This window comes from Ambystoma mexicanum (genome assembly GCF_040938575.1).
Source record: "Ambystoma mexicanum isolate Mex_15411 chromosome 12 unlocalized genomic scaffold, UKY_AmexF1_1 Mex_chr12_unloc.1, whole genome shotgun sequence".
NCBI lineage: Eukaryota > Metazoa > Chordata > Amphibia > Caudata > Ambystomatidae > Ambystoma > Ambystoma mexicanum.
In genome coordinates, this window is record NW_027182322.1 from 5,731,150 (window position 1) to 5,747,431 (window position 16,282).

General features: G+C 46.6%; 4 non-coding genes across 4 annotated transcripts; all 4 read left to right on the plus strand.

Moving 5' to 3' along the window:
- The first annotated feature begins 763 nt into the window (after window positions 1-763).
- On the plus strand, window positions 764-835 carry TRNAH-GUG (transfer RNA histidin (anticodon GUG)). Its single transcript has one exon. It is a non-coding gene; the product is annotated as a tRNA-His (tRNA).
- Window positions 836-3,471: 2,636 nt separating this feature from the next.
- TRNAH-GUG (transfer RNA histidin (anticodon GUG)) lies at window positions 3,472-3,543 on the plus strand. Its single transcript has one exon. It is a non-coding gene; the product is annotated as a tRNA-His (tRNA).
- Window positions 3,544-8,466: 4,923 nt separating this feature from the next.
- TRNAH-GUG (transfer RNA histidin (anticodon GUG)) lies at window positions 8,467-8,538 on the plus strand. The gene has a single exon. It is a non-coding gene; the product is annotated as a tRNA-His (tRNA).
- Window positions 8,539-11,174: 2,636 nt separating this feature from the next.
- Window positions 11,175-11,246, plus strand: TRNAH-GUG (transfer RNA histidin (anticodon GUG)). The gene has a single exon. It is a non-coding gene; the product is annotated as a tRNA-His (tRNA).
- Window positions 11,247-16,282: the final 5,036 nt, after the last annotated feature.

Sequence of the window (16,282 nt, forward strand, 5' to 3'; positions counted from 1 at the left end):
CTTCCTGAGGGTGAGACAGGGAGGAGATAAAATCCCTGTATGAAGCCGAGAGAACGAGGAGACATGAACGTGCATCCATGTATGCGGGCGAGAAGGGAAGGAGCATTGGTCATGCATCCCTGCATGAGGGTGAGACAGGGAGGAGATAAAATCCCTGTATGAAGCCAAGAGAACGAGGCGGCATGAACATGCATCCTTGTATGCAGGTGTGACATGGAGTCATCATGAACATGCATCCCTTTATAAGGACATAACATGGAGGACGCATGAACATGAATGCCTGAATTTTTTGGTGGTGGCCTTTGGGTGATTTGGCACGTGCAATTGGTGAAGAGCACTTCTCCTGCGCAAAAAAATAAATGTACTATTAGCACCCCGGAGGGAGCCTCTGCACTTCTTATAGGGAGAAAACTCTGCAATGGAAGGGGACAGGGTCAATAACAGCTGTAAACTCTCACAAGACCATCACTGCTCTCACACTTTCCTGCTCTCAGGCTGGCGGGCCATTATCAGCCCTGGCTGCCGCACCATTGCCAGGTTTGTGTAACTATATTATTTCTAATTGGCTCCACTTTGATGACTTTCATTTGGATTCTGACTTGATTATTGAGATCTTAAATAAGTGACTGGGGATCAGGTGTCCACCTATTCTCATGGATAACATCACAACCAACCTTTAATTCAAACATGAGTCATGACATCACAGATGGAGTACAGCTTATGATAGAGGTGGAACGTCACATTGTAGCAGCCCAAGTAGCTCGCCGTGATCGTATAGTGGTTAGTACTCTGCGTTGTGGCCGCAGCAACCTCGGTTCGAATCCGAGTCACGGCATTGCGGTGAGGCAATGTCACGGCAGTTGGGCAGATATTTTAGAATTTCCATTAATACATTGGCAATCTCTGTGGAGGACTGAAACAATTCGATATGTCCTGTTACTGTTATGAACCTTTTGTTTCTTTAATGCTCTTTGCACACTTTTTCATCGGGTGACTGTAATGTATTTCAACCAAATCTAATTAAGAGCGCATTATGTGGTGACATTTGCAGTACATGAAACATTATAACACTGCCATTTACGTCAATAACCACTAGCTTGATTAAGACATATGTATTGCAGCGACAGTATTTCCCAGTTACAAATGGGAATAAAAACAACATCCGCGAGGGATTGAACCAACGACATTTAACTGATGTTGCCAATGGAGCGTGTTACAGAGAGCGCGAGGTCCCGCCTTTACAGTCACACGCTGATGATAATACAGATGTTTAAATAAACAGGCATATCTGTGGACTTGTGGTCTTTCTACATTGGGACTCATAGTCTAGTCCTAGGCTATTGTAGGCACTGGCGTATCTTTTAGTGGAATGAGAGGCATTCTGTAGTCGCGTGAAAGGACCTTTCAAGTCAATCTGATCTGTATTGTCCTGTGAAAAAAAGCGTTCTTAGACACAGTGAGGAGTTTTTGGGGATAATGGGAAAATCATTTCCAACTAAATGACAGGAATTTCTTAGTCCAATCATGAGGTGTGCTAGGCTTTTTTATACTGTGGCGGAAAGAGAGACAGTATAACAGCCATTATAAATAAAGGGCCAAGGAAGTGACAGTTTATGGAAGGAACAATTTGCACATAGTTTTAGAATGTGGTCAGGAGGAGGACAATGTGCTTACACATATGAAACATTAGAAGGTAGACATTATGGAAGCACATATATTTCTTTATTTTTATTGTATTTGGGGAGAGGGGGTTAATATAGCACGTCCAATGTGGAAAAGTGCTTTCCATAGCACCTTGCAGGTGGGCGACATCTAGAGCTGTGCAGTAGCCACCCATGCCCCAGACGTCAAAGAGAACAAGAAGTTACACATGTTGGAAGTGAGGGTGAGACATTGAGGAGATATGATCCCCGTATGAAGCCGAGAGAAGGAGGAGGCGTGAACGTGCATCCATGTATGCAGGCGAGAAGGGAAGGAGCATTGGTCATGCATCCCTGCATGAGGGTGAGACAGGGAGGAGATATGATCCCCGTATGAAGCCGAGAGAAGGAGGAGGCGTGAACGTGCATCCATGTATGCGGGCGAGACAGGAAGGAGCATTGGTCATGCATCCCTGCATGAGGGTGAGACAGGGAGGAGATATGATCCCCGTATGAAGCCGAGAGAAGGAGGAGGCGTGAACGTGCATCCATGTATGCAGGCGAGAAGGGAAGGAGCATTGGTCATGCATCCCTGCATAAGGGTGAGACAGGGAGGAGATATGATCCCCGTATGAAGCCGAGAGAAGGAGGAGGCGTGAACGTGCATCCATGTATGCGGGCGAGACAGGAAGGAGCATTGGTCATGCATCCCTGCATGAGGGTGGGACAGGGAGGAGATATGATCCCCGTATGAAGCCGAGAGAAGGAGGAGGCATGAACGTGCATCCATGTATGCGGGCGAGAAGGGAAGGAGCATTGGTCATGCATCCCTGCATGAGGGTGAGACAGGGAGGAGATATGATCCCTGTATGAAGCCGAGAGAAGGAGGAGGCGTGAACGTGCATCCATGTATGCGGGCGAGACAGGAAGCAGCATTGGTCATGCATCCCTGCATGAGGGTGAGACAGGGAGGAGATATGATCCCCGTATGAAGCCGAGAGAAGGAGGAGGCGTGAACGTGCATCCATGTATGCAGGCGAGACGGGAAGGAGCATTGGTCATGCATCCCTTCCTGAGGGTGAGACAGGGAGGAGATATAATCCCCGTATGAAGCCGAGAGAACGAGGAGACATGAACGTGCATCCATGTATGCGGGCGAGAAGGGAAGGAGCATTGGCCATGCATCCCTGCATGAGGGTGAGACAGGGAGGAGATAAAATCCCTGTATGAAGCCAAGAGAACGAGGCGGCATGAACATGCATCCTTGTATGCAGGTGTGACATGGAGTCATCATGAACATGCATCCCTTTATAAGGACATAACATGGAGGACGCATGCACATGAATGCCTGAATTTTATGGTGGTGGCCTTCGGGTGATTTGGCACGTGCAATTGGTGAAGAGCACTTCTCCTGCGCAAAAAAATAAATGTACTATTAGCACCCCGGAGGGAGCCTCTGTACTTCCTACAGGGAGAAAACTCTGCAATGGAAGGGGACAGGGTCAATAACAGCTGTAAACTCTCACAAGACCATCACTGCTCTCACACTTTCCTGCTCTCAGGCTGGCGGGCCATTATCGGCCCTGGCTGCCGCACCATTGCCAGGTTTGTGTAACTATATTATTTCTAATTGGCTCCACTTTGATGACTTTCATTTGGATTCTGACTTGATTATTGAGATCTTAAATAAGTGACTGGGGATCAGGTGTCCACTTATTCTCATGGATAACATCACAACCAACCTTTAATTCAAACATGAGTCATGACATCACAGATGGAGTACAGCTTATGACAGAGGTGGAACGTCACATCGTAGTAGCCCAAGTAGCTCGCCGTGATAGTATAGTGGTTAGTACTCTGCGTTGTGGCCGCAGCAACCTCGGTTCGAATCCGAGTCACGGCATTGCGGTGAGGCAATGTCACGGCAGTTGGGCAGATATTTTAGAATTTCCATTAATACATTGGCAATCTCTGTGGAGGACTGAAACAATTCGATATGTCCTGTTACTGTTATGAACCTTTTGTTTCTTTAATGCTCTTTGCACACTTTTTCATCGGGTGACTGTAATGTATTTCAACCAAATCTAATTAAGAGCGCATTATGTGGTGACATTTGCATTACATGAAACATTATAACACTGCCATTTACGTCAATAACCACTAGCTTGATTAAGACATATGTATTGCAGCAACAGTATTTCCCAGTTACAAATGGGAATAAAAACAACATCCGCGAGGGATTGAACCAACGACATTTAACTGATGTTGCCAATGGAGCGCGTTACAGAGAGCGCGAGGTCCCGCCTTTACAGTCACACGCTGATGATAATACAGATGTTTAAATAAACAGGCATATCTGTGGACTTGTGGTCTTTTTACATTGGGACTCATAGTCTAGTCCTAGGCTATTGTAGGCACTGGCGTATCTTTTAGTGGAATGAGAGGCATTCTGTAGTCGCGTGAAAGGACCTTTCAAGTCAATCTGATCTGTATTGTCCTGTGAAAAAAAGCGTTCTTAGACACAGTGAGGAGTTTTTGGGGATAATGGGAAAATCATTTCCAACTAAATGACAGGAATTTCTTAGTCCAATCATGAGGTGTGCTAGGCTTTTTTATACTGTGGCGGAAAGAGAGAGAGTATAACAGTCATTATAAATAAAGGGCCAAGGAAGTGACAGTTTATGGAAGGAACAATTTGCACATAGTTTTAGAATGTGGTCAGGAGGAGGACAATGTGCTTACACATATAAAACATTAGAAGGTAGACATTATGGAAGCACATATATTTCTTTATTTTTATTGTATTTGGGGAGAGGGGGTTAATATAGCACGTCCAATGTGGAAAAGTGCTTTCCATAGCACCTTGCAGGTGGGCGACATCTAGAGCTGTGCAGTAGCCACCCATGCCCCAGACGTCAAAGAGAACAAGAAGTTACACATGTTGGAAGTGAGGGTGAGACATTGAGGAGATATTATCCCCGTATGAAGCCGAGAGAAGGAGGAGGCGTGAACGTGCATCCATGTATGCAGGCGAGACAGGAAGGAGCATTGGTCATGCATCCCTGCATGAGGGTGAGACAGGAAGGAGATATGATCCCCGTATGAAGCCGAGAGAAGGAGGAGGCGTGAACGTGCATCCATGTATGCAGGCGAGAAGGGAAGGAGCATTGGTCATGCATCCCTGCATGAGGGTGAGACAGGGAGGAGATATGATCCCTGTATGAAGCCGAGAGAAGGAGGAGGCGTGAACATGCATCCATGTATGCGGGCGAGACAGGAAGGAGCATTGGTCATGCATCCCTGCATGAGGGTGAGACAGGGAGGAGATATGATCCCCGTATGAAGCCGAGAGAAGGAGGAGGCGTGAACGTGCATCCATGTATGCAGGCGAGACGGGAAGGAGCATTGGTCATGCATCCCTTCCTGAGGGTGAGACAGGGAGGAGATAAAATCCCCGTATGAAGCCGAGAGAACGAGGAGACATGAACGTGCATCCATGTATGCGGGCGAGAAGGGAAGGAGCATTGGTCATGCATCCCTGCATGAGGGTGAGACAGGGAGGAGATAAAATCCCTGTATGAAGCCAATAGAACGAGGCGGCATGAACATGCATCCATGTATGCAGGTGTGACATGGAGTCATCATGAACATGCATCCCTTAATAAGGACATAACATGCGGGCGAGAAGGGAAGGAGCATTGGTCATGCATCCCTGCATGAGGGTGAGACAGGGAGGAGATAAAATCCCTGTATGAAGCCAATAGAACGAGGCGGCATGAACATGCATCCATGTATGCAGGTGTGACATGGAGTCATCATGAACATGCATCCCTTAATAAGGACATAACATGAAGGACGCATGAACATGAATGCCTGAATTTTATGGTGGTGGCCTTCGGGTGATTTGGCACGTGCAATTGGTGAAGAGCACTTCTCCTGCACAAAAAAATAAATGTACTATTAGCACCCCGGAGGGAGCCTCTGCACTTCTTATAGGGAGAAATCTCTGCAATGGAAGGGGACAGGGTCAATAACAGCTGTAAACTCTCACAAGACCATCACTGCTCTCACACTTTCCTGCTCTCAGGCTGGCGGGCCATTATCGGCCCTGGCTGCCGCACCATTGCCAGGTTTGTGTAACTATATTATTTCTAATTGGCTCCACTTTGATGACTTTCATTTGGATTCTGACTTGATTATTGAGATCTTAAATAAGTGACTGGGGATCAGGTGTCCACTTATTCTCATGGATAACATCACAACCAACCTTTAATTCAAACATGAGTCATGACATCACAGATGGAGTACAGCTTATGATAGAGGTGGAACGTCACATTGTAGCAGCCCAAGTAGCTCGCCGTGATCATATAGTGGTTAGTACTCTGCGTTGTGGCCGCAGCAACCTCGGTTCGAATCCGAGTCACGGCATTGCAGTGAGGCAATGTCACGGCAGTTGGGCAGATATTTTAGAATTTCCATTAATACATTGGCAATCTCTGTGGAGGACTGAAACAATTCGATATGTCCTGTTACTGTTATGAACCTTTTGTTTCTTTAATGCTCTTTGCACACTTTTTCATCGGGTGACTGTAATGTATTTCAACCAAATCTAATTAAGAGCGCATTATGTGGTGACATTTGCAGTACATGAAACATTATAACACTGCCATTTACGTCAATAACCACTAGCTTGATTAAGACATATGTATTGCAGCGACAGTATTTCCCAGTTACAAATGGGAATAAAAACAACATCCGCGAGGGATTGAACCAACGACATTTAACTGATGTTGCCAATGGAGCGCGTTACAGAGAGCGCGAGGTCCCGCCTTTACAGTCACACGCTGATGATAATACAGATGTTTAAATAAACAGGCATATCTGTGGACTTGTGGTCTTTCTACATTGGGACTCATAGTCTAGTCCTAGGCTATTGTAGGCACTGGCGTATCTTTTAGTGGAATGAGAGGCATTCTGTAGTCGCGTGAAAGGACCTTTCAAGTCAATCTGATCTGTATTGTCCTGTGAAAAAAAGCGTTCTTAGACACAGTGAGGAGTTTTTGGGGATAATGGGAAAATCATTTCCAACTAAATGACAGGAATTTCTTAGTCCAATCATGAGGTGTGCTAGGCTTTTTTATACTGTGGCGGAAAGAGAGACAGTATAACAGTCATTATAAATAAAGGGCCAAGGAAGTGACAGTTTATGGAAGGAACAATTTGCACATAGTTTTAGAATGTGGTCAGGAGGAGGACAATGTGCTTACACATATGAAACATTAGAAGGTAGACATTATGGAAGCACATATATTTCTTTATTTTTATTGTATTTGGGGAGAGGGGGTTAATATAGCACGTCCAATGTGAAAAAGTGCTTTCCATAGCACCTTGCAGGTGGGCGACATCTAGAGCTGTGCAGTAGCCACCTATGCCCCAGACGTGAAAGAGAACAAGAAGTTACACATGTTGGAAGTGAGGGTGAGACATTGAGGAGATATGATCCCCGTATGAAGCCGAGAGAAGGAGGAGGCGTGAACGTGCATCCATGTATGCAGGCGAGAAGGGAAGGAGCATTGGTCATGCATCCCTGCATGAGGGTGAGACAGGGAGGAGATATCATCCCCGTATGAAGCCGAGAGAAGGAGGAGGCGTGAACGTGCATCCATGTATGCGGGCGAGACAGGAAGGAGCATTGGTCATGCCTCCCTGCATGAGGGTGAGACAGGGAGGAGATATGATCCCCGTATGAAGCCGTGAGAAGGAGGAGGCGTGAACGTGCATCCATGTATGCAGGCGAGAAGGGAAGGAGCATTGGTCATGCATCCCTGCATGAGGGTGAGACAGGGAGGAGATATGATCCCCGTATGAAGCCGAGAGAAGGAGGAGGCGTGAACGTGCATCCATGTATGCGGGCGAGACAGGAAGGAGCATTGGTCATGCATCCCTGCATGAGGGTGAGACAGGGAGGAGATATGATCCCCGTATGAAGCCGAGAGAAGGAGGAGGCGTGAACGTGCATCCATGTATGTGGGCGAGACGGGAAGGAGCATTGGTCATGCATCCCTTCCTGAGGGTGAGACAGGGAGGAGATAAAATCCCTGTATGAAGCCGAGAGAACGAGGAGACATGAACGTGCATCCATGTATGCGGGCGAGAAGGGAAGGAGCATTGGTCATGCATCCCTGCATGAGGGTGAGACAGGGAGGAGATAAAATCCCTGTATGAAGCCAAGAGAACGAGGCGGCATGAACATGCATCCTTGTATGCAGGTGTGACATGGAGTCATCATGAACATGCATCCCTTTATAAGGACATAACATGGAGGACGCATGAACATGAATGCCTGAATTTTTTGGTGGTGGCCTTTGGGTGATTTGGCACGTGCAATTGGTGAAGAGCACTTCTCCTGCGCAAAAAAATAAATGTACTATTAGCACCCCGGAGGGAGCCTCTGCACTTCTTATAGGGAGAAAACTCTGCAATGGAAGGGGACAGGGTCAATAACAGCTGTAAACTCTCACAAGACCATCACTGCTCTCACACTTTCCTGCTCTCAGGCTGGCGGGCCATTATCAGCCCTGGCTGCCGCACCATTGCCAGGTTTGTGTAACTATATTATTTCTAATTGGCTCCACTTTGATGACTTTCATTTGGATTCTGACTTGATTATTGAGATCTTAAATAAGTGACTGGGGATCAGGTGTCCACCTATTCTCATGGATAACATCACAACCAACCTTTAATTCAAACATGAGTCATGACATCACAGATGGAGTACAGCTTATGATAGAGGTGGAACGTCACATTGTAGCAGCCCAAGTAGCTCGCCGTGATCGTATAGTGGTTAGTACTCTGCGTTGTGGCCGCAGCAACCTCGGTTCGAATCCGAGTCACGGCATTGCGGTGAGGCAATGTCACGGCAGTTGGGCAGATATTTTAGAATTTCCATTAATACATTGGCAATCTCTGTGGAGGACTGAAACAATTCGATATGTCCTGTTACTGTTATGAACCTTTTGTTTCTTTAATGCTCTTTGCACACTTTTTCATCGGGTGACTGTAATGTATTTCAACCAAATCTAATTAAGAGCGCATTATGTGGTGACATTTGCAGTACATGAAACATTATAACACTGCCATTTACGTCAATAACCACTAGCTTGATTAAGACATATGTATTGCAGCGACAGTATTTCCCAGTTACAAATGGGAATAAAAACAACATCCGCGAGGGATTGAACCAACGACATTTAACTGATGTTGCCAATGGAGCGTGTTACAGAGAGCGCGAGGTCCCGCCTTTACAGTCACACGCTGATGATAATACAGATGTTTAAATAAACAGGCATATCTGTGGACTTGTGGTCTTTCTACATTGGGACTCATAGTCTAGTCCTAGGCTATTGTAGGCACTGGCGTATCTTTTAGTGGAATGAGAGGCATTCTGTAGTCGCGTGAAAGGACCTTTCAAGTCAATCTGATCTGTATTGTCCTGTGAAAAAAAGCGTTCTTAGACACAGTGAGGAGTTTTTGGGGATAATGGGAAAATCATTTCCAACTAAATGACAGGAATTTCTTAGTCCAATCATGAGGTGTGCTAGGCTTTTTTATACTGTGGCGGAAAGAGAGACAGTATAACAGCCATTATAAATAAAGGGCCAAGGAAGTGACAGTTTATGGAAGGAACAATTTGCACATAGTTTTAGAATGTGGTCAGGAGGAGGACAATGTGCTTACACATATGAAACATTAGAAGGTAGACATTATGGAAGCACATATATTTCTTTATTTTTATTGTATTTGGGGAGAGGGGGTTAATATAGCACGTCCAATGTGGAAAAGTGCTTTCCATAGCACCTTGCAGGTGGGCGACATCTAGAGCTGTGCAGTAGCCACCCATGCCCCAGACGTCAAAGAGAACAAGAAGTTACACATGTTGGAAGTGAGGGTGAGACATTGAGGAGATATGATCCCCGTATGAAGCCGAGAGAAGGAGGAGGCGTGAACGTGCATCCATGTATGCAGGCGAGAAGGGAAGGAGCATTGGTCATGCATCCCTGCATGAGGGTGAGACAGGGAGGAGATATGATCCCCGTATGAAGCCGAGAGAAGGAGGAGGCGTGAACGTGCATCCATGTATGCGGGCGAGACAGGAAGGAGCATTGGTCATGCATCCCTGCATGAGGGTGAGACAGGGAGGAGATATGATCCCCGTATGAAGCCGAGAGAAGGAGGAGGCGTGAACGTGCATCCATGTATGCAGGCGAGAAGGGAAGGAGCATTGGTCATGCATCCCTGCATAAGGGTGAGACAGGGAGGAGATATGATCCCCGTATGAAGCCGAGAGAAGGAGGAGGCGTGAACGTGCATCCATGTATGCGGGCGAGACAGGAAGGAGCATTGGTCATGCATCCCTGCATGAGGGTGGGACAGGGAGGAGATATGATCCCCGTATGAAGCCGAGAGAAGGAGGAGGCATGAACGTGCATCCATGTATGCGGGCGAGAAGGGAAGGAGCATTGGTCATGCATCCCTGCATGAGGGTGAGACAGGGAGGAGATATGATCCCTGTATGAAGCCGAGAGAAGGAGGAGGCGTGAACGTGCATCCATGTATGCGGGCGAGACAGGAAGCAGCATTGGTCATGCATCCCTGCATGAGGGTGAGACAGGGAGGAGATATGATCCCCGTATGAAGCCGAGAGAAGGAGGAGGCGTGAACGTGCATCCATGTATGCAGGCGAGACGGGAAGGAGCATTGGTCATGCATCCCTTCCTGAGGGTGAGACAGGGAGGAGATATAATCCCCGTATGAAGCCGAGAGAACGAGGAGACATGAACGTGCATCCATGTATGCGGGCGAGAAGGGAAGGAGCATTGGCCATGCATCCCTGCATGAGGGTGAGACAGGGAGGAGATAAAATCCCTGTATGAAGCCAAGAGAACGAGGCGGCATGAACATGCATCCTTGTATGCAGGTGTGACATGGAGTCATCATGAACATGCATCCCTTTATAAGGACATAACATGGAGGACGCATGCACATGAATGCCTGAATTTTATGGTGGTGGCCTTCGGGTGATTTGGCACGTGCAATTGGTGAAGAGCACTTCTCCTGCGCAAAAAAATAAATGTACTATTAGCACCCCGGAGGGAGCCTCTGTACTTCCTACAGGGAGAAAACTCTGCAATGGAAGGGGACAGGGTCAATAACAGCTGTAAACTCTCACAAGACCATCACTGCTCTCACACTTTCCTGCTCTCAGGCTGGCGGGCCATTATCGGCCCTGGCTGCCGCACCATTGCCAGGTTTGTGTAACTATATTATTTCTAATTGGCTCCACTTTGATGACTTTCATTTGGATTCTGACTTGATTATTGAGATCTTAAATAAGTGACTGGGGATCAGGTGTCCACTTATTCTCATGGATAACATCACAACCAACCTTTAATTCAAACATGAGTCATGACATCACAGATGGAGTACAGCTTATGACAGAGGTGGAACGTCACATCGTAGTAGCCCAAGTAGCTCGCCGTGATAGTATAGTGGTTAGTACTCTGCGTTGTGGCCGCAGCAACCTCGGTTCGAATCCGAGTCACGGCATTGCGGTGAGGCAATGTCACGGCAGTTGGGCAGATATTTTAGAATTTCCATTAATACATTGGCAATCTCTGTGGAGGACTGAAACAATTCGATATGTCCTGTTACTGTTATGAACCTTTTGTTTCTTTAATGCTCTTTGCACACTTTTTCATCGGGTGACTGTAATGTATTTCAACCAAATCTAATTAAGAGCGCATTATGTGGTGACATTTGCATTACATGAAACATTATAACACTGCCATTTACGTCAATAACCACTAGCTTGATTAAGACATATGTATTGCAGCAACAGTATTTCCCAGTTACAAATGGGAATAAAAACAACATCCGCGAGGGATTGAACCAACGACATTTAACTGATGTTGCCAATGGAGCGCGTTACAGAGAGCGCGAGGTCCCGCCTTTACAGTCACACGCTGATGATAATACAGATGTTTAAATAAACAGGCATATCTGTGGACTTGTGGTCTTTTTACATTGGGACTCATAGTCTAGTCCTAGGCTATTGTAGGCACTGGCGTATCTTTTAGTGGAATGAGAGGCATTCTGTAGTCGCGTGAAAGGACCTTTCAAGTCAATCTGATCTGTATTGTCCTGTGAAAAAAAGCGTTCTTAGACACAGTGAGGAGTTTTTGGGGATAATGGGAAAATCATTTCCAACTAAATGACAGGAATTTCTTAGTCCAATCATGAGGTGTGCTAGGCTTTTTTATACTGTGGCGGAAAGAGAGAGAGTATAACAGTCATTATAAATAAAGGGCCAAGGAAGTGACAGTTTATGGAAGGAACAATTTGCACATAGTTTTAGAATGTGGTCAGGAGGAGGACAATGTGCTTACACATATAAAACATTAGAAGGTAGACATTATGGAAGCACATATATTTCTTTATTTTTATTGTATTTGGGGAGAGGGGGTTAATATAGCACGTCCAATGTGGAAAAGTGCTTTCCATAGCACCTTGCAGGTGGGCGACATCTAGAGCTGTGCAGTAGCCACCCATGCCCCAGACGTCAAAGAGAACAAGAAGTTACACATGTTGGAAGTGAGGGTGAGACATTGAGGAGATATTATCCCCGAATGAAGCCGAGAGAAGGAGGAGGCGTGAACGTGCCTCCATGTATGCAGGCGAGAAGGGAAGGAGCATTGGTCATGCATCCCTGCATGAGGGTGAGACAGGGAGGAGATATGATCCCCGTATGAAGCCGAGAGAAGGAGGAGGCGTGAACATGCATCCATGTATGCGGGCGAGACAGGAAGGAGCATTGGTCATGCATCCCTGCATGAGGGTGAGACAGGGAGGAGATATGATCCCCGTATGAAGCCGAGAGAAGGAGGAGGCGTGAACGTGCATCCATGTATGCAGGCGAGAAGGGAAGGAGCATTGGTCATGCATCCCTGCATGAGGGTGAGACAGGGAGGAGATATGATCCCTGTATGAAGCCGAGAGAAGGAGGAGGCGTGAACGTGCATCCATGTATGCGGGCGAGACAGGAAGGAGCATTGGTCATGCATCCCTGCATGAGGGTGAGACAGGGAGGAGATATGATCCCCGTATGAAGCCGAGAAAAGGAGGAGGCGTGAACGTGCATCCATGTATGCGGGCGAGAAGGGAAGGAGCATTGGTCATGCATCCCTTCCTGAGGGTGAGACAGGGAGGAGATAAAATCCCCGTATGAAGCCGAGAGAACGAGGAGACATGAACGTGCATCCATGTATGCGGGCGAGAAGGGAAGGAGCATTGGTCATGCATCCCTGCATGAGGGTGAGACAGGGAGGAGATAAAATCCCTGTATGAAGCCAAGAGAACGATGCGGCATGAACATGCATCCTTGTATGCAGGTGTGACATGGAGTCATCATGAACATGCATCCCTTTATAAGGACACAACATGGAGGACGCATGAACATGAATGCCTGAATTTTATGGTGGTGGCCTTCGGGTGATTTGGCACGTGCAATTGGTGAAGAGCACTTCTCCTGCGCAAAAAAATAAATGTACTATTAGCACCCCGGAGGGAGCCTCTGCACTTCTTATAGGGAGAAAACTCTGCAATGGAAGGGGACAGGGTCAATAACAGCTGTAAACTCTCACAAGACCATCACTGCTCTCACACGTTCCTGCTCTCAGGCTGGCGGGCCATTATCGGCCCTGGCTGCCGCACCATTGCCAGGTTTGTGTAACTATATTATTTCTAATTGGCTCCACTTTGATGACTTTCATTTGGATTCTGACTTGATTATTGAGATCTTAAATAAGTGACTGGGGATCAGGTGTCCACTTATTCTCATGGATAACATCACAACCAACCTTTAATTCAAACATGAGTCATGACATCACAGATGGAGTACAGCTTATGATAGAGGTGGAATGTCATATTGTAGCAGCCCAAGTAGCTCGCTGTGATCGTATAGTGGTTAGTACTCTGCGTTCGTACTCTGCGTTGTGGCCGCAGCAACCTCGGTTCGAATCCGAGTCACGGCATTGCAGTGAGGCAATGTCACGGCAGTTGGGCAGATATTTTAGAATTTCCATTAATACATTGGCAATCTCTGTGGAGGACTGAAACAATTCGATATGTCCTGTTACTGTTATGAACCTTTTGTTTCTTTAATGCTCTTTGCACACTTTTTCATCGGGTGACTGTAATGTATTTCAACCAAATCTAATTAAGAGCGCATTCTGTGGTGACATTTGCAGTACATGAAACATTATAGCACTGCCATTTACGTCAATAACCACTAGCTTGATTAAGACATATGTATTGCAGCGACAGTATTTCCCAGTTACAAATGGGAATAAAAACAACATCCGCGAGGGATTGAACCAACAACATTTAACTGATGTTGCCAATGGAGCGCGTTACAGAGAGCGCGAGGTCCCGCCTTTACAGTCACACGCTGATGATAATACAGATGTTTAAATAAACAGGCATATCTGTGGACTTGTGGTCTTTCTACATTGGGACTCATAGTCTAGTGCTAGGCTATTGTAGGCACTGGCGTATCTTTTAGTGGAATGAGAGGCATTCTGTAGTCGCGTGAAAGGACCTTTCAAGTCAACCTGATCTGTATTGTCCTGTGAAAAAAAGCGTTCTTAGACACAGTGAGGAGTTTTTGGGGATAATGGGAAAATCATTTCCAACTAAATGACAGGAATTTCTTAGTCCAATCATGAGGTGTGCTAGGCTTTTTTATACTGTGGCGGAAGAGAGACAGTATAACAGTCATTATAAATAAAGGGCCAAGGAAGTGACAGTTTATGGAAGGAACAATTTGCACATAGTTTTAGAGAGTGGTCAGGAGGAGGTCAATGTGCTTACACATATGAAACATTAGAAGGTAGACATTATGGAAGCACATATATTTCTTTATTTTTATTGTATTTGGGGAGAGGGGGTTAATATAGCACGTCCAATGTGGAAAAGTGCTTTCCATAGCACCTTGCAGGTGGGCGACATCTAGAGCTGTGCAGTAGCCACCCATGCCCCAGACGTCAAAGAGAACAAGAAGTTACACATGTTGGAAGTGAGGGTGAGACATTGAGGAGATATGATCCCCGTATGAAGCCGAGAGAAGGAGGAGGCGTGAACATGCATCCATGTATGCAGGCGAGAAGGGAAGGAGCATTGGTCATGCATCCCTGCATGAGGGTGAGACAGGGAGGAGATATGATCCCTGTATGAAGCTGAGAGAAGGAGGAGGCGTGAACGTGCATCCATGTATGCGGGCGAGACGGGAAGGAGCATTGGTCATGCATCCCTTCCTGAGGGTGAGACAGGGAGGAGATAAAATCCCCGTATGAAGCCGAGAGAACGAGGAGACATGAACGTGCATCCATGTATGCGGGCGAGACAGGAAGGAGCATTGGTCATGCATCCCTGCATGAGGGTGAGACAGGGAGGAGATATGATCCCCGTATGAAGCCGAGAGAAGGAGGAGGCGTGAACGTGCATCCATGTATGCAGGCGAGAAGGGAAGGAGCATTGGTCATGCATCCCTGCATGAGGGTGAGACAGGGAGGAGATATGATCCCTGTATGAAGCTGAGAGAAGGAGGAGGCGTGAACGTGCATCCATGTATGCGGGCGAGACGGAAAGGAGCATTGGTCATGCATCCCTTCCTGAGGGTGAGACAGGGAGGAGATAAAATCCCCGTATGAAGCCGAGAGAACGAGGAGACATGAACGTGCATCCATGTATGCGGGCGAGAAGGGAAGGAGCATTGGTCATGCATCCCTGCATGAGGGTGAGACAGGGAGGAGATAAAATCCCTGTATGAAGCCAAGAGAACGAGGCGGCATGAACATGCATCCTTGTATGCATGTGTGACATGGAGTCATCATGAACATGCATCCCTTTATAAGGACATAACATGGAGGACGCATGAACATGAATGCCTGAATTTTATGGTGGTGGCCTTCGGGTGATTTGGCATGTGCAATTGGTGAAGAGCACTTCTCCTGCGCAAAAAAATAAATGTACTATTAGCACCCCGGAGGGAGCCTCTGCACTTCTTATAGGGAGAAAACTCTGCAATGGAAGGGGACAGGGTCAATAACAGCTGTAAACTCTCACAAGACCATCACTGCTCTCACACTTTCCTGCTCTCAGGCTGGCGGGCCATTATCGGCCCTGGCTGCCGCACCATTGCCAGGTTTGTGTAACTATATTATTTCTAATTTGCTCCACTTTGATGACTTTCATTTGGATTCTGACTTGATTATTGAGATCTTAAATAAGTGACTGGGGATCAGGTGTCCACTTATTCTCATGGATAACATCACAACCAACCTTTAATTCAAACATGAGTCATGACATCACAGATGGAGTACAGCTTATGATAGTGGTGGAACGTCACATTGTAGAAGCCCAAGTAGCTCGCAGTGATCTTATAGTGGTTAGTACTCTGCGTTGTGGCCGCAGCAACCTCGGTTCGAATCCGAGTCACGGCAATGTCACGGCAGTTGGGCAGATATTTTAGAATTTCCATTAATACATTGGCAATCTCTGTGGAGGACTGAAACAATTCGATATGT